This window comes from Chiloscyllium punctatum, chromosome X (assembly GCF_047496795.1).
Source record: "Chiloscyllium punctatum isolate Juve2018m chromosome X, sChiPun1.3, whole genome shotgun sequence".
In the NCBI taxonomy this organism is placed as follows: domain Eukaryota; kingdom Metazoa; phylum Chordata; class Chondrichthyes; order Orectolobiformes; family Hemiscylliidae; genus Chiloscyllium; species Chiloscyllium punctatum.
In genome coordinates, this window is record NC_092791.1 from 22,285,813 (window position 1) to 22,305,448 (window position 19,636).

At 40.3% G+C, this 19,636-nt stretch overlaps 1 protein-coding gene across 15 annotated transcripts in view; it reads right to left on the bottom strand.

Moving 5' to 3' along the window:
• LOC140471223 (zinc finger CCCH domain-containing protein 10-like) overlaps window positions 1-19,636 on the bottom strand; it is a 136,655-nt gene that overhangs the window by 58,055 nt on the left and 58,964 nt on the right. For 2 of the 15 annotated variants that reach the window (XR_011956920.1, XR_011956913.1), the window contains exon 1: window positions 6-335. The exons of 12 other annotated variants lie outside the window; for them this stretch is intronic. The gene's annotated coding sequence lies outside the window, so the exon portion shown is untranslated. Of the gene's footprint in view, window positions 1-5; window positions 336-19,636 lie in introns of those variants that run through there. One more of the 15 variants, XM_072567163.1, reaches the window with a different exon arrangement.

The following is a 19,636-nucleotide window of genomic DNA, read 5'->3' on the forward strand; positions in this document are numbered from 1 at the left end:
CCCACCTACAGCCGTCACTCTACGGTTCTTATCGCTTGCTGATCTCCTGTTTGTTTGTAAGATTGCTTTCCCATTTCAACTTTTTTTCGGTCAGAGCTACTTAAATACACCATTGAAAATTTATAGTAAATTCAGTTGCTAATTTCGCAATGGACGTTTAAAGATGTGGAGAGTTTATTTTCGCCTGGCGCCGTTTCCAGCCATTTGTTGAAGAGAAGCTTGGTGAATACTCCTGTCTTGCAACTTTGTGAAGTGCACATCAAATAAAATCTTCCCCATCCAAAACAGGGCAGGCATTTCTGGTTAGCCGAACTCAAATTAGCGAAAGTAAAATAACAGACCTGGAGTAATCGCAAACGCTTCCAGGCTACTGTCGGGAAGAAATCACAATTAACCGAAAAGCTTGCCAGACAATAAATACTCTCCACATCATAGTTCAAAACATCCAGCTTGCCAAGAGCAACTATTCAAATAAACCAGCGCTGCTAGAGACTGTCCGGATTTGGGCGGGAATATCCGGGGAAGACTGAGCTCCTATTAGTTAATCTGACAGTTATGGATGGTATCAGGCACCATTTTGCAGACCTGAAAATTGCGGCTGCAAAGCTGTTTTTCAAAATGGCGCGTCAATATCAACTTTATTAATATAAACAAAGAAACGCCAAAGACTTAGGTAATTTGAGCAAAGGAAATGAGAACATATCAATCCTCCCGAGTTCCTGTCAAGTTACACTGTATAATGAAACTAAACTGCAACAATGATTTGGAGATGCCGGTGTTGGACTGGGGTGTACAAAGTTAAAAATCGTGATTTTTAACTTTAAACTGTAATATTACACTGTAACTGACCACTTGAAGATAACTTGCGACGTAAGCAGTTGCAACTACTTAAAAAAAGGTATTCCAACAGATGAAAGACTTAACAATCAATTTTTCAATGTATAATTTCAGTTACATCACATTGTAAATTTTTGTTATAAATTTTGTGTTAGGATTGAGCCCTCCGCTACCACCTGATGAAGGAGCGACGCTCCAAAAGCTAGTGCTTCCAATTAAACCTGTTGGACTATAACCTGGTGTTGTGTGATTTTTAACTTTGTACACCCCAGTCCAACACCGGCATCTCCAAATCATTTTAAAAAAGGGCGGTAGCTTAAGTAACCCTGGACAAAGCAATGATGAGAACAGGAACCCACTTTTTTTTAAAAAAAGAAAAGCTTGACGTGTATCTGATGTGCGGAACTCCATTCGAAACAGAAATCAAAGTCAAAATAGGTGGGTTTTTCTCTGGTTGGCAAGCTACAACTAAGAGAAAGTGAGACTTGGAGATCAGACTCAACAGGTGTGGTGCTGATAACCATAGCCGGTCAGGCAGCATCCGAGGAGCAGGAGAATGACGTTTCAGGGATAAGCTCTTCATCAGGAATGCTACAACTAGTTGGGTGCCACATGGTTTGGCCTGCAAGTCCCAGCTATTCATAATGCAATCTATACTAATGACTCGGGATGCAGGGATAGAAGATACTACAGTCAAATTTGCAGATGACACTAAATTAGGTGAGAAACTTTGATGCAATAAAGAAATGGAAAATTTACAAACCAGTATGTGACAGGATTAGTTTCCTTCCACAATCCGAAGATGTGCAGGGTGGATTGGCCATGCTAAATTGCCACAGTGTCCAGTGATGTGCAGGCTAGGGGGACTAACTCTGCAGGGTTACAGTGATCGGGTTGGGCTCTGGTTGGGATGCTCTTTGGAGGATCAGTGCAGATTTGATAAGCCAGGGTTGTAATGGTTGGGGATTTTAACTTTCCAAACATAGACTAGGACTGCCAGAGTATTAAGAACTTGGATGGAGAGGAATTTGTTAAGTGTGTACAAGAAAACTTTCTTATTTAGTATATGGATGAACCTACTAGAGGAGCAAAACTTGACCTTCTCTTGGAAAATAAGACAGTACAACTTTTTCACGCAGAGGGTGGTGTGTGTATGGAATGTGCTGCTACAGGAAGTGGTGGAAGCGGGTACAATTACAACATTTAAAATGCATCTGGATGGGCATATGAATAGGAAGGGCCTTCATTCCTGATGAAGAGCTTTTGCCCAAAACGTCGATTTTCCTGCTCCTCGGATGCTGCCTGACCTACTGTGCTTTTCCAGCACCGCTCTAATCTAGACATACGAATAGGAAGGGTTTAGAGGGATACAGGCCAAGTGCTGGCAAATGGGATTAGATTAGGTTAGGATATTTGGTCAGCATGAATGAGTTGGACCGAAGGATCTGTTTCCATGCTATACATCTGAGTCTAAGTGACTGAGCTGTCAGTGGGAGAGCACTTTGGGTCCAATGATCATAATTCTATTACTTTTAAAATAGTTATGGAAAAGGACAGATCTGATCAACAAGTTAAAGTTCTAAACTGGAGGAAGGCCAATTTTGACAGTATTAGACAAGAACTTTCAAAAGCTGATTGGGAGAGGCTATTTGCAGATAAAGGGACGGTTGGAAATTCGAAGGCCTTCAAAAATGAGATGAGTGTCCAAAAACAGTTTGTTCCTATTAGTGTGAAGAGAAAGGCTGGTAAATGTAGGGAATGCTGGATGACTAGAGAAATTGAGGGTCTGCCAAGAAAGAGGCGGCATAGGGGAGGTATAGAAAGTGGGATCGAGTGAATCCCTCGAGGAATGTAAAGGCAGTAAGAGTATATTCAAGATGGAAATCAAAAGGGCAAAAAGGGGACAACAGATAGCTTTGGCAAACAGGGTTGAGGAGAATCCAAAGAGATTCTATAAATACATTCAGGGCAAAAAGAGTAACTAGGGAGAGAACAGGGCTCCTTGAAGAACACCAAGCCTGCCTGTATGTGGAACCACAGGAGATGGACGAGGTACTAAACATGTATTTCATGTCAGTATTTCCTGTCGAGAAGGATATGGAAGCTAGAGAATTTGGAGAAATAATGATAGTTGAAACGTGTCCATATTAGAGGGGAGGTGGTGCTAAACATCATACAATGCATAAAAGGTGGATAAATCCCTGCGATCTAATCAGGTGTATCCCAGAACTTTGTGGGAAGCTGGGAATTGATTACTGGACCCCTTGCTGAGATACTTATATGATCAATAGTCACAGGTGAGGTGCCAGGAGACTGGAGGGTGGCTGACGTGTTGCCATTATTGAAAGAACGGCTGTAAGAAAAAGCCAGAGAAGTACAGACCGGTAAACCCGACATCACTGGTGAGTAAGTTGTTGGTGAGGATTCTGAAGGACAGGACTTATATGCATTAGGGATACACAACATGGCTTTGTGCATGGGAAATCATGTCTAACTTGATTCAATTTTTTTGAAGTAACAAAGAAGATTGAAGATGACAGAGCAATGGATATTGGACTTCAGCAAGGCATTTGACAAAGTTCCACATGGTAGATTGGTTAGCAAGGTTAGGTCACGTGGAATCCATGGAGAACTAGCCATTTGGATACAAAATTGGCTTGAAGATATGAGACATTGAGGGTGGTGGTGGAGGGTTGCTTTTCAGACTGGAGGCCTATGGCCAGCAGTGTGCCGCAAGGGTCCACTGCTTTTTGTTGTTCATATAAATTCTTCTATGTTCACATCCAAATAAATGGTGTCATCTGCAAACTTACTAACCAAAATTGGTGGTGTAGTGAACAGTGAAGGTGGTTATCTCAGAGTACAGTGGGACTTTGATCAGATGGGTTAATGGGCCAAGAAGTGGCAGTGTTGCATTTTGATAAGGAAAATCAGGGCAGGACTTATACACTTAATGGTAAAGTCCTGGGGAGTGTTGCCACACAAAGAGACGGTGGAGTGCAGGTTCATAGTTCCTTGAAGGTGGAGTCACGGGGAAGCAGGGCAGTGAAGGCAACATTTGGTATGCTCGTCTTTATTGGTCAGCCATGATGTGGAGGCACCAATGTTGGACTGGGGTGGACAAAGTTGAAAATCACACGACACCAGGTTATGGTCCAACAGGTTTATTTAAAGATACAAGTTTTTGGAGTGCTGCGCCTTTGTCAGGAGCTACCTGATGAAGGAGCAGCACTCTGAAAGCTGGTATTTTCAAATAAACCTGTTGGACCATAACCTGGTGTCGTGTGATTTTCAACTTTTTTGGTCAATATATTGAGTTGGGATATCATGTTGCGGCTGTACAGGGCATTGGTTAGGCCACTTTTGGTGTACTGTGTTCAGATTTGGTCTCACTTCTATAGGAAAGATGTTGTGAAACTTGAAAAGGTGCAGAAAAGAATTACAAGAATGTTGCCAGAATTGGAAGGTTTGAGCTACAGGGAGAGGCTGAATTGGCTGGAGTTGTTTTCCCTAGAGCGTCAGAGACCGAGGGATGACCTTATAGAGGTTTATAAAATCATGAGGGGCATGGATAGGGTAAATAGACATGGTCTTTTTTCCCCCAAGGTAGGGAAGTCCAGAACAAGAGGGCATAGGTTTAAGGTGAGAGGGGAAAGGTATAAATGGGACCTAGGGGGCAACATTTTCATGCAGAAAAACCACCAGAGGAAGTGATGGAGACTGACACAATTATAACATTTAAAAGGCATCTGGATGGGTACATGAATAGGAAGAGTTGAGAGGGATACGGGCCAAGTGCTGACAAATGGGACTAATTTCAGATATCTGGTCGGTACGGAGAAGTTGGAATGAAGGGTCTGTTTATGTTGTACATCTCTATGACTTCTAGATAATAAATTTGACTTTGTATTCAAAGTGGAGAGAAATTTTGGAGTGCAATGGTGCAAAGGGATCTGCGCATCCTCGTGCATGAATCACAGAAAACTAGTACACAGGTACACCAAATAATAAAAGGAAAGCAAATGGAATTTTGGCATTTATTGTGAAAGAAATATAATGTAAAAGTAGGCAAGTATTGCTTAAAATGTACAAGGCATTAGTGAGCTTGCACCTGGAATATTAGAAACGATTCAGAGGAAGTTCAAATCATTGCATCCAGAGATGAGGGGTTTGTCTTATGAAGAGAGATTGAGCAGTTTAGGCCTATAATCTCTGAAGTTTCAAAGAATTAGAGATCTAATGGAGGGTTATAAGATGCTAAAGGAGTTTCACAAAGCAGTCATAGAAAGTGTGCTTCCTGATGTGGGACAATCGAGAATGAGGTCATAATTTTAGGCTAAGGGGTACCAGACTGAAAACAGAGATGAGGAGAAATTAATTCTCTCAAAGGGTAGTTGATTCTGTAGAATTCATTACCAGAGTGGAGTGGAAGCTTGGGCATGGAGTAAATTTAAGGAAGAGACAGACAGATTTTTAATTAACAATGGGTTATCGAGCATGGGCAGGAAAGTGGAACCAAGGTTGAAATCTGATCAGCCAAGATCATATCAAATGGCGGGACAGGCCTGAGGGGCTGAATGGCCAACCCCTGCTCCTTGTTATTCGCTTGTTAACGAGTTCCTAAACCAAATTGAGAAAATTAGAGGTGCATCTTCTATTTCAAACAAATAAAAACAGAAACTGCTGGAAACACAACGCAAGTCTGATGGCATCTGTGAAGAGAAAAGAATCAACCTTTAAGTCCAGTGACTCTTGTTCAGAACAGATTACTGGACTCTAAACATTTGACTTTTTCGCTCCTAAACCTTGAGTTTCTCTAGCAATTTCTGTTTTCCTTTGTTTCAGATCTCTAGCATCTGCAGTTGTTTCATTTTACATCTTGTATTTGTCATATTATAGAATGGGAAGTCGAAAAAGCTGAGGGATAGCTCAGAGAATGCTGCATGTATTGTTCGTTAAAAGCTGTACAGCCAAGCAAAGGTGGTACACAAGTTCACCTACTGAACAAATACAAACTTTTAAAATTAATACTTTTTCCGGAAGTATTACAATTTACAATATATCCCAAAAAAGGTTAAGGAGATGAATTTTACAAATTATGCAACAAAAAAGCTGCCAATGTCAAGAAACAAAGTAAAGAATCATTACAATTTTGGTGAACCACCCAAATTCAAATGGTCTAAGAACTGTAACTAAATCAAAAGGATATGAATGGTGGGTACATAGAACATTACAGTGCAGTACAGGTCCTTCGGCCCTCAATGTTGCGCCAACCTGTGAAACCAATCTGAAGCCCATCTAACCTACACTATTCCATTTTTGTCAAAATGTTTATTCAATAACTATTTAAATGCCCTTAAAGTTGGCCAGTCTATTACTGTTGCAGGCAGCGCTTTCCATGCCACTACTACTGAGTAAAGAACCTACCTCTGACATCATCCTATATCTATCACCCCTCAATTTAAAGCTACATCCCCTCATGCTAACCATCGCCATCCGAGGAAAAATGGCTCTCACTGTTCAACCTATCTAGCTCTCTGATTATCTTATATGTCTCAATTAAGTCAACTCTCAACCTTCTTCTCTCCAGTGCAAACAACCTCAAGTCCGCAAGTTTTGAGAAGCCTCGTCTGGAAGCTCACTGAACATGTTATCTAGTATGGTGACGAAACACCTGAAAATGAACCTTCTAGCTCAGCAACCAAACCTACATCCAGAACCTCAAGTCCCTCAGCTTTTCTTCATAAGATCTTCCCTCCATACCAGGCAACATCCTCGTAAACCTCCTCTGTACCTTTTCAAAAACTTCCACATCCTTCCTATAATGCGGTGACCAGAACTGTACGCATTACTCCAAGTGCGGTCACACCAGAGCTTTGTACAGCTGCAGCATGACCTAATGGCTTTGAAACGCAATCCCTCTACTAATAAAAGCTAACACACCGTATGCTTTCTTAACAACCCTATCAACCTGGATGGCAACTTTCAGGGATCTATGTACACGGGCACAGATCTCTCTGCTCATCTACACTACCAAGAATCTTACCATTAGCCCAGTACTCTGCATTCCTGATACTCCTTCCAAATCACCTCACACTTTTCCGCATTAAACTCTATTTGCCACCTCTCAGCCCAGCTCTGCTGTTTATTTATGTCCTTCTGTAACCTACAACATCCTTCATCACTATCCACAACTCTACTGACCTGAGTGTCATCCGCAAATTTACCAACCCAACCTCCTACGCCCTATCCATATCAAATGATTTGGATGAGAATGTACAAGGCATTATTAGTTAAGTTTGCAGATGACACCAAAATAGGCGGCCTCGTCAATGGTGAGGAAGGTAACCTTGGGAAGGGTAAAACTCCCAAGAAGTATAATGACCACTAGGAAGCAAAGTTGCAGGTTAACATCTGTGGGTATTATGGAATTAAAAGCATCAAATGTATTCATATACCTGTTATTGACAGCTATAACACTTTTCAAATTTAAAGGAAATAATCTTGTACCTGACAGGATACTGGAGACCAAAGCTCAGATTATGCATAAATTGGAAGAACTATTGACCAGTGTGTTTGCAGGACATTAACTGAATTAAGATCTCAAGTAAACTCAATAATTTGTTATAACAGGAAATGTAAGCCACTAAATAATTCATTCAGGAAGGCTGGACAGCATCTGATAAGACAAAATATTACAAATTCTTGAACAGTGAAAGAAACAATTAGGAGGACCAGACAGAGCTGTGCGATGAGGAAACTAGCATCACCCCACATTTGCAAAAGAAACTGTAATATTAAAAATCTGAAATGTCTACTGGAAGTATTCAGAAACATAGAACAAGCTTTGTTTTCAACTGCAAACATTAATCCAAAACCAAAGATATATACATATTAACCCAATTAGCTGAAATTGAACTGCATTAAATGCAATGTTTTGAAATTCCATTTTCACATTCCACTTGCACCCTACTCACTCCACCCCTAAGACTATAGACATTCTAATTCTGTGTATCAAATAGAAAAATAAAAAAGGTTTGATATTGAGATTCCTATCGCTGTAGTCCATTTCAACTTGGCTGACCTGCCTGCTTCTGATTAGCAACTGCAGTACAAAATGCTCTTCAACTCAAATCACAATTTTCTCCTGTCCTCTTCTAAAAGAAAAGACTCGTGAAAAATTACAATTCCATAGACACTTGCAGCCTTTGACTAAACTGTCCAAGACACCTTTATTCATTATATTAATGAGTCTGACAATTAGCATAAGCAGGCTATGAAAATTCTATCAGGGAGCAGTTGGTACAAGTCAGTCAGACTCGGCCCATAACCCTGTACATCATGAAACTAACTGCCACCAGCACCATACTGGTGAGATCAGGTGCTTCAGGAGAGACCATGAATCAAACCTAGGATAGGTGTGCCTCAGTATCATAATAGAAGCACATTAATCCACTGAACCATTGGGGATTTACAGCCTCAGTGCACTGCATAGATGTGTCAAAGAAGCATTTCAGCTTCAAAGGCTTGAACTGGCCTCTCACTGGAAATCATCCATACAAGTTTGCATAAGTATCCATAGACCAAAGATAACTTCCTTCAATAAGCTACAAGGCTCAGTCTATTTTAAATTGGAGTAGCATTTTTAATAAATGAATGCAATATCACCAATAGTACTGATGACAAGCATAAAAATTTGAGGGGAACTGCATTAAACAGGGATGGATTGTTGAGAATCAGAATGTAGGAGCAGAGAGCAGGCCATGTAACACCCCACTTTCAGTGCCAAAATATACAGGAGGAGGAAAAACACAAACGGTAAACAGAGGAAATAATTTGAACAATGTTAACAAAATTAAACAATTCCTCAATAATATTTTATATTGACAAATACAAACTTTGATTAGATGGTCTTACTGACCTCAGGTGCAAGGTACCGGAACTGTATTCAACAAATTTGCTCCAACCTCCCCAATACTAAGAAGGCAGAAAGCTTATCTGTTTGTAGAATATGCCTATGCTATTCTTAATTCCACTGTAAAGAGATGTTTTAGAATAGTCTGATGTTGCTCTCAATTCCCTGCAGCTAAATGCTCAAACTTGGATAACTGGAGGAAACAGGAAAGTGAAAGTGAATCTGTATTTCTAAATGCAGGACGTTTGAGGCTCAACTTAATATACAGAAGGAACCCAGGCTAGAAAAGACTTAGGTTTATGTTGTGCCTCTCACAACCTAATGGACAACTTGGGACATACAACTAAATGTTGTGATTTTTAACAACCAATCTGCATACAAAAATCACCCACAAGCAACGTGATGACGACTAGATAACCTGTTTTGCAAAAACCTGATTGAGGGATAAATATCAGCTAGAACATCAGGGAGCACTTCCCTACTCCTCTTCCAAACACTGCCATGGGATGTTCTGTTCAACCGGTTGAGGGAGGAGATGGGGTGGGGGGTATTGCGGCCTTGGTTTAAAAACTCCTCTAAAAGGAGATTCCTCTCAATACAATACTCGAAGTGTCATCTTAGATTGGAAACTCAAATTCCTGGGGTCGAATTTGACCCCACAACATTCTGAAACAGATGTGTTGAGAATTTTCTTTAAACAATGTAAACCAGCACAGAATTAACTTAATCCTGGCTCAATAATAGATATGATAAACATCATGCTTAAAACTATGAAAATGAATAAATGCATTTTAAGAACAAAAATAGTTTGTGTTCAATTTGTACCAGATGTTTTAAATCAAATGTTTGAAAGAGTAAAACAGTGGAGGGTTGCCAGCTGAATCCAAGAATCAGAACAGAAGGTATAAGAAATGTGGCATAACCTAGCCTGTGGATTCTAATGTATGTAGAAATCAAAGTAAAATATCTAATTTACAGACACTAATGCACAAACAGCTCCTTCAGGACGGAATGTTTACGCAAGTTCACTTATATAATCTCTTGTAAACATGGAGATTTTTGAACATTTATTTAATTGTGTAGAGATTTAATAAAGGCATTCATGATTTGTGACGTTCTCTTATTAGGCAAGGACAACACAAGGCAGAGAGAGCAGCCTCCATTAATGTTATTTTGACATTAAATATAAATACTATATATATATAAATAAATAATTGTATACCATTATTGTATAAAAAACTCCAATCAAAATGTTCAAAACAATTTTCAGAGATTATTGCTAATCCAGAACAATTGATATTCAAAGATAATATTGGAACAAAGGTGGTTGGTTAGCTCAGTTGGCTGGACAGCTGGTTTGCGATGCAGATTGATGTGAATACCGCAAGTTAACTTCTACACCAGCTAAGGTTACCAGGAAGGATTCTCCTCCTCAAACCTATCTCCTTGCCTGACACGTGGTAGTTTAACTTGAGAGTCACCATCATTTGTCTCGCTCTAATGAGAGCAGTGCTCTGGTCCAGTAGAACTATAATGACTTTACCCACGCCTTGAGCCTGTTCCACCATTCAATGAGATCATGGATGATCTGTGGCCTAATTCCATACACCTGACCTTGGCCCATATCCCTTCATACCTTTGCTGAACAAACATTTTAAATTTGAGATAGATAATTAACAACTGATCTAGCATCCCCATCCTTTGTGTGTAGAAATGCTTCCTTACATCTCTTCTGAACTGACCCCAATTCTCAAAGTATGCCCCCTAGCTTTAGAGTCCCCAATCAGTGGAAATAGTTTATATTTATCTACCCTGTTTTTCCTTGTTAAGATCCTGAAGACTTCAATTTAGGACAAATAAAAAAATGTCCTGAAGGGGATTATGATTAGGTTCTAATGCAGAGGAAAATTGGGAATGCTAAAAATTTGTTGATCAAAATTCTTGGATTTTTCATTACTGGGAAAACAATGATTTGCCAAGTTAAACTATTTTAAACAATTCCACAAAAAGCTGAAGAATACGCTCACATTTATCCATGCTATTAGATATTATACCATTGAACAATGATGATTTTTTAAAATCAATAAATCTGAGCCAATTATGTGCAAATGTGATGGATACCATAAATGCAAAACATTTACAACAATAGGCATGTTTAGACTATGCAGGGAAATTTTGTTTTTAGCAATATGGTTTATTGGGATACTTCCTGGTGTTGTGGGGATTAAATTTAAGAATTTGGCCAGTCAGTTCTTCCATGGAATGCAAATTCGTGTATTTTCTATTATAACGTATTTAATTTTTAGCCCTCATCTCTGAAAGCTGATAATACACAACAAGGTTGCATATAACAAATAAAACGAACTATCTTGTAGTTCGCAGTACCAAGAAATGGGATGCAGCTGTTCTCTGACATAATTTTGGGCTTTGGTCACTCATGGGATGATACTGGACTTTTGGGGCGTGGGGGGCTCAAAGAGCACACAAAAGTTACAAAAAAATGAATTGTGCATGGAGACTGTCTGTTCCCCGCAAAATAAATATGAAAATAAAGGTCTGCATTTACACAGCCATTTTCATGACCATTGATTGATTCATTTGTCTTTCCTCAAAGAAAACAATGATGGATAAGTGCAGCTTTTTTGATGTTAACATCCATTTTTCACTTGGTGGAACAAATAACTTAAATCGCTGTCTGATGTCAGAGGGTCATTAGAATACTTACATTTTTATAACTATCAAAACAAATGACAATTGCAGTAGTTTGCTTCAACAAAGTTAACTTAAAGGGCACTTTGCATCAAAATATGTTTTCTGTAGTTTAGAGAATTACAAATAAAAATTAGTGATCTAACAATTTTAACACTTCGAAATACATCAAAACAATATCTCTTCCCTGAACTGCAACACTAGATGGATTAGGGAAAGAGAAGAATTGTTGTGTAAGTCAGTAGTTAATCAAGGTGGGAAGGTAGTTCCAATGCAGAAGTATACCTAGATGTTTGAAATCAGATCATTCAGAAATATGAAGAATTATAACATGGTAACACCACCTGAAAGAGAACTTTTCCACAAAAGCCTCTGAAAATTAAACAGATGTTGGAGGTTGTTCAAAATCAGAAGATCCATTTTATACCCGCCTTATATAATTTTTATTCCAACTATTAATAACTTAAACAAACCTTCCAGTTAAGCAATATGGAGATTCCAATGCTTCAGGATGATTTAAGAGTATGCCGGGATGCTTTGTTTAAATAAAAAGGACAGGTGGTGATATTCAACTTAACATTACAAGCAATATTTGAAAACAGCATGATGAGCTTTTAGGGAATGGTTTAAGACTATGACTGAACTACTGGAGAACAGCAAGTAGCAAAAGTCAAGTTTTGTAGTGAATGAATCTAGTAACTCATGATACATACTAAGAAATATTTTGCCATTTTTTTAAAGAATGCAGTGAACAAAAGTATGCATTACATGCACCCTCACAATGTTGTCACTTATTCACTGCTAAACTGATCAACTGAGGTCTGCCCTGAAATAACGAAGTTCACAATTAGCTTAATTTATAACTACTTGCCCTTTTGCATGCAATGCAGATTCTTCTGGGATAAACTGCTGAGATTAGAAAGAAACTGGGGTCTACTCTATTAGGCATAATAAAGATTAACAAAACAGAATGCCAGGCCTCAGTCACATCCTCTCAACAGTATCACTCCCTGACAGCACCTCATCCCTATTATTTCAAAAAAATATGGAAACCACCACTCCTACTCCATTTGTTTGTTGAGATACACATTCTGTTCCACTTGTGACACCTGAATGCAAGTTCCCTGTTAAGTTTCTGCAGCACAAGATTCTTGTGAAATTATTAGCAATCAACTGTTTGTGAAATTATGCCACATTCCTATCTCAGCAAGAGTAATATTTCACTTCAGATGGCTACCTCCTTGATGTGGAAAATACTCATTGCAAGAGTAGTTGGTACATGCTTTTCATTGTGATTTCCATAATCAAAAGCATCATATTTTACATGCAATAATTTACATTCAAGCCTACAAAATCTACCCTTCTGATCGCCATGGAAGATTTGAATCAAACCTTTTCATAAAGAGGCATGTCATAAAGCAAAATGCCAAATTCAGAACACTCATTAGCATTTGGATGGCAAAACCTGTAGCGCTTGCCGCAGATGCAGAGGTTGCGCAAGATGTCTCAGCAAATGTCATCAATGCTATTGGCAGCCTTGCTGTTGTCACTGTTGACTAAATGATCTGTACCTTACAGTCTATAGATTAATTCAGCGCTGCTCAGTCAAGATGCTCAACAAGGAACTGCAAAAGAAAAACAAGTCATGTCTTTACAAAGAAAGAGGGAATTACAGGTATCCACAAAATAACTAATTCACTCATCTCAATGATTAAAACATTCATTGAAAGTAAACCATTAATGGAAGACATACATGTAATAAGAGTTGATGGAATTTCAGCTTTCTACCCTGACCAAGTTTTTCTCCATTCCTGAATGAACCAGATTTCTGACATTGCGCTCAGATGCACATTCATTATGCGTGGACCTGAAAAGGCATCCCATTCACTTGTGGAAGCTAAACTAAACCTAATCCAATGATCACCGCATACACTTACTGGAGGGTTCACTGGAGAATGATCAGGCATGAGACTTTATTGCCCCATAATCCAGAAGGCCAGAGACAAAACTGTGTCAACTCTACTTCTATGCTGGCTGTGATTAGCCAACTCATCACTGAACACCAATCAAAATCAGGGATCTTTAGGCTTCATAGACATCTAAACAAGCTGAATCATTTGGGTGCTCTGACTTATTGCTATCGATAATATTGAATAGAACACCTATGTGCACCAGAGATCAGGGACTATCAATTAGAAGTAGAAAAATTGGCTGGATCTCCTTTCTATTACCAGAGAACAATTAAAGCAGTTATAATATCCCCACAACTGCTCTGGCTGAGATCAACATCAGTAAGGGTCAGGGACTGAATTTGGAATCTTATTAGTCTATTGAACATCACACAAAACTCAGCAATGCATTTAAAGTCAGATCCATTAAAGTTCAGCAATGGTATGCGTTCCTAATCAGACATTGGAAGATGTCTGGAAGACCCATAATGACTTGGTGAAAATCAGAAACGTCATCCCACCTCCCTTGAAAGCACAGTAGCAACTACAGACTTTGTGGCTCCAAAGGATATAAACTGGTCATATACACTCTGATGCATTTCGTACGTGTCAGGCCACCTTTTTTACTATAGCACCATGTAACCATTCTAATGGTGAAACTTGTTAATACAAGTTCTGACAATTTACAGGTCGCACATTTCTAAGTATAGTTTAGCAAAGCAGTCCAACACGAATTGGTCTGTGGGGGAAAAATACCCAGAAGGCAATTGGAAGTGTTACCTTTTCACTTCTTATGAGGGCAATAGATCAATAAATTAACCTATCTAACGAGCGGAGGACAATTCTGTTTGTTCTCATGTAACATGGAAACATCAATAAGGTGATCAACGTTGAAGCAGAATCAGTGGAATAAAATTCAAGACACTTGTATCTTTAAATAAAAGCCTGGGTATAAACCATTTAAAATTTCTTTTTAAATCAGGATAAAAATATACACAGCAGCAAAATGATGAGACATTTTCATTAAAATGGTGTAACTGTAGCTGAATTCTGTGTATTCTTGTTAAAACTTGCAGAAAATTGGCCGCCACTACATTCAACCCCACCATATTGCAAAAAAACATGTGCTTAGTCTGCTAAATTCTCAACTGATCAAGGCCTTTATGCGCCAAGACTATTTATTTCTAATCCACATCGACATCAGAAATTTTACTTTTCAAACTTAACACTGCCACTCTCAAAAGTAAATGAAAGTAAAATCAAAAATGAATTGTCATAAACTTTGAGCAATTTCAAATGACCATTGAGGGAAATCAAGTGAACTTTAAATAAACAGTATGGAAGATGGCAGTGCACCAAATTGTTACACGTACTAATTAGAATACTGGCTCCACAGAGTGGCTATTACAAATTAAGCTGCATTACCTCTAGCCTGACATTTTGACCTGTTTTTATGAAAGCGCTAATTTAGCTCAAACTAACAGCGTGCATCATAACTTAGACATCCAAGTGTATACTCAGAGTGAAAATAACGCAACAAACAGGAAAATGTAAGATTTCAAGCAAGAATGGCTTTGCTACATCAACATTAGTTTTTTTTCGGTTTTGAGACAAGTATCAATGAGAATCATTGTGCAAAAGAAAAAAAAAAGCAGTCATCACTTACCTGCACAACATATTGCAACAGAAAGATATTACTCAAGTGGATCATAGAGTGATCTTGCTCGCATTCATGCTCCATCCCAAAGTCATTTATTTGTTGCTGTAGTCTTACTGCTAAGATGTCAATCCAGCAACTTACAAGGGGTGAGGCAAGACAATATTTACGTATGTAAACTACTGTAGTTAAAACTTCATGAAATTAAGTGGGAAGTTCAATCCTACCCAAACAGATCTCCAGTGATGTTGCTCAATAGAGAGAAGGTTTTTGAGATTTGGGTGCTAGAGTGGAAAATGCATGTTTCCATTGAAAGCAGTTTCAACACTAATGTTAACAGCTATAACATGACAAAACTGCATTTGAATCAGAGCAGAAATTGCTAGAGAAACTCAGATCTGACAGCAACTGTGGAAAGAAAGCAGAGTTAACGTTGAGTTCATTCCTCAGAACTAATGGTAGCTAGGAAAAAGTAGTATTTATGCTGGCTGGCTGTTTTGAGGGGAGGGGGCACCACACTGTGAGCAGCACATACTAGATTGAGTGAGGTGCAGGTAAATCGCTGCTTCACCTTGATGGTATGTCTGGAGACTTGGATCATGAGAAGGGAGGACAAAAATGGGCAGGTGTTGCACATTCTGCAATTGCATGGAAAGCTGCTGTGGAGGGTGGGGTATGAGGTGGTGTTGGGAGTGGACCAGGGTGTCCCAGATGGAATGGCTTCTGTGAAATGCTGGCAATGGACGAGAGGGAAATGTGCGTCAAGTGGGAGCATCTCACTGGATTTGGCAGAAATGGTGGTTTATGATCCTTGTGATATGAATGATGGTGGGGTGGAAAGTAAGGACCAGGAGACGCTATTGGTGTTGTAGGAGGGGAAGAAAAGGGGCAAGGGCAGAAGTGCGGGAAATGGATCGGACACAGCTGAGGGCCTATCAACCACAGTAGCAGGGAATCCTCAGTGGAGGGAAAAAGGGGGACTTTTCTGAGGCCCATCTGTTTGTGGAAGGTGGCATCATCACAACAGATGGGACGGAGACAAAGGAACTGGGAGAATGGGAAAGAGAGTCCTTGCGGACACCAGGGTGTGAGGATGTATAGTCCAGGCAACTGTGGGAATTGTAGGGTTTGCAGTAGTTAACAGTGGCCATCCTATTATCAGAAATGAAAAAGAGAGATATCGACAAAAGGGAAAAGTCAGAGATGTACCAGGTGAAGGCAAGAGCAGGGTGGAAATTGGAAGCAAAATTGATACATTTTTCCAGTTCAGAATGAGACAGGGAAGCAGCAACGATGTTACTGACGCACTAGAAAGAGGTATGTGAGAGGATCAGAGTAGGACTGGTACGAAGAATGCTTTCCATGCCCCACAAAGAGGCAGGCATAAATGGGGCCCATATGGGTACCAATGGCCACCCCTCTGATTTGCTGTAAAAGACAGGAGTTAAAAAGGAGAAGTTGTTCAAAGTGAAGACCTGCTTCGCTAAATAGAGGAGGGTAGTGGTGCATGGGGATGGGTATGTAAGAGGGACTGCACATCCATGGTGAAGAGGTGGCAGCCGGTACCTGCGACCTGGGAATTTTGAAAATAATGTAAAGCTGGATGTAAGTTTGTTCTCAGATGTTCCATCACCATACTAGGTAACATCTTCAGTGAGCCTTCAGTGAAGTGCTGGTGGTATGGCCCACTTTTTATTTGTGTTTAGTTTTCCTTGGGTTAGTGATGTCATTTCCTCTTTTTTTTTCCCCCTTGGGGGTGGTAAATAGGATCCAAGTCAATGTGTTTGTTGATAGCACTCCAACCGGAACTCTATGCTTCTAGGCATGTATCCGGAATACATTAACATCAACTAGCCACAAAATGACACAACCCTCTCTCACGAGTATCCTCACATACAGATAAGGAAGGGCACCACTTCAACTGGGACAACACATCCATCCTAGGACAAGCCAAACAGAGACACGCGGCAGAATTCCTAGAAGTGTGGCACTTCAACCAGAACTCTATCAACAAACACATTGACTTGCATCCCATTTACCGCCCCGAGAAAGAGAACCGGAAATGACATCACAAATCCAAGGAAAACTAAGAGCAAATAAGAAGCAAGCCATACCACCAGTGCTTCATCAGAGGCTCACTGATGTTATCTAGTATGGTGACAAAACATCTGAAAATTAACCTTCCAGCTCAACAAGCAAACTTACATCCAGAACCTCAACCTGAGCTACAAATCTTCACAAAACTCGCGAATAAGGTAAAGCATCAGTGGGATCAAGTTAAGTGGGAAGGGACTGGACACCATTTTGGTTTCGGCAAAACTAAGGACTGCAAATGCTGGAGATTAGAATCAAGATTAGAGTGGAGAGTGAGGTGCTGGAAAAGCACAGCAGGTCAGGCAGCATCCAAGGAGCAGGAAAATCGACATTTCGGGCAGGAGCCTTTAATCAGGAATGAGGCTGGAAGCCTCGGGGGTGGGGCTGGGGAGAAGGCAGTTGAGTGCGCAATAGGTGGATGGAGGAAGGGGTAAAGGTGATAGGTTGGAGAGGAGGGTGAAGCGGATAGGTGGGAAGGAAGATTGGGACAGGTCATGAGGATGGTGCTGAGCTGAAAGTTTGGAACTGGGGTAAGGTGAGAAATGAAACACAGATTCGGTGACTGCTTTGCGAAACACCCAAGTTCTGTCCGCAAAAATGACCCTTAGCTTCCAGTTGCCCGCTACTTTAACACACCACCGTATTCTCTGGTCAACATTTCTGTCTTGGGCTTGCTGCAATGTGCCAAGGCTTAGCGCAAGCTGGAAGAACAGCACCTTGTCTTCTGCTTGGGAACCCTGCAGCCTTCAGGACCTTATATAGAGTTCAAGAATTTTAGAACCTGACCACCTTCTTCCACATTTTTTACTCACACCCAAGGCCCTGTTGTCACACTGGCTGCTTTCAGCATACCCAACCCATTTTCATCTACCTATGGTCATAGGTATCAGCTTTTTTTTCCCTCCTGAGCAGACCATCACTAATATCTTTGTCTCCTTACTGTCATTCTCTTTCTTGATGCCCCCCCTCCCCCAAGCATAAATACCACCTTTTTCCAGCTATCAGGTTTTGATTTGAATTATTGTCACATGTACCCAAGTACAGTGAAAAACTTGAGCAGTACAGGCTGATCATAGTAAGCAAAGACATACAGATCATCGTGTGCTTGGACAGAGTGCAGCATACAGGTTATACTCTGAAGGGGCACTGGACTCGAAGCGTTGACTCTCCACAGATGCTGCCAGACCTGCTGAGCTTCCTCCACCAATTTCAGTTTGTGTTTCAAATTTCCAGTATCACAATTCTTTGAGTTTCTTTTGCTTTTTAAATCAGCTCTACTTGCACTCTATTTTTAAGTGCATCTGCAGCATACATGATAACATAGTAGCGAAGAAGAAAGAAAGAAAGAAAAAGCAGACAGTACCTCAAATTTGAGTTAGCCCATACCATCTTGCCTATTTACTCCCCAGCACTTGCTTTTTCCTCAGTGTTTCAGGATCATACGGTTTTAATGAATTGAAGAAACCTGACACACATATAGATCTGGAATGCATTGCCTAGAGCATGGAGGCAAGTTCACTCTGCCGAGGACATGGAGGTCCTGGGCCTCCTTCACCGCCGCTCCCTCACCACCAGACGCCTGGAGGAAGAACGCCTCTTCTTCCGCCTCGGAACACTTCAACCTCAGGGCAACAATGTGGACTTCAGCAGTTTCCTCATTTCCCCTTCCCCCACCTCATCCTAGTTCTAAACTTCCAGCTCAGCACTGTCCCCATGACTTGTCCTACCTGCCTATCTTCTTTTCCACCTATCCACTCCACCCTCCTCCCTGACCTATCACCTTCATCTCCTCCCCCACTCACCTATTGTACTCTACGCTACTTTCTCCCCACCCCCACCCTCCTCCAGCTTATCTCTCCACCCTTCAGGCTCTCTGCCTTTATTCCTGATGAAGGGCTTTTGCCCGAAACGTCAATCTTACTGCTCCTCGGATGCTGCCTGAACTGCTGTGCTCTTCCAGCACCACTAATCCAGAATACTTTTAGCAGAAGACTGTGGCAGAATAGATGCCACAACGTTGTGAAGATAGTTGGGCCTTTTCTTATTGGAGATGCTCATCGGTTGGATGCTTTATTAGAGTTGTGTTAGTATACAGACAGGATCACTTACAATTTTAACATCAAGGGAGGATTTTTGATGAAACAGGTGAAAATAATTCATAGGATTAAAAACTAAAGTTATTTTGAGGAATTCTATCTACTGGCCAGAGACAAGATTCAACTTCCACATAAAATTTTTCTACTTTAACTGTGGACACAAAATTAAAAGGCTGATGCAGATATATTAGTTATAAATCACACAACATCAGGTTATAGTGCAACAGGTTTGTTTGGAAGTACTAGCTTTTGGAGCACTGCTTCTTCATCAGGAAGCTGTGCAGCAGAATCTGTGTCTTATGATCCTACTCCACAGCTACCTGAAAAAGAGCAGTGCTCCAAAAACTAGTACTTCCAAACAAACCTATTGCACTATAAC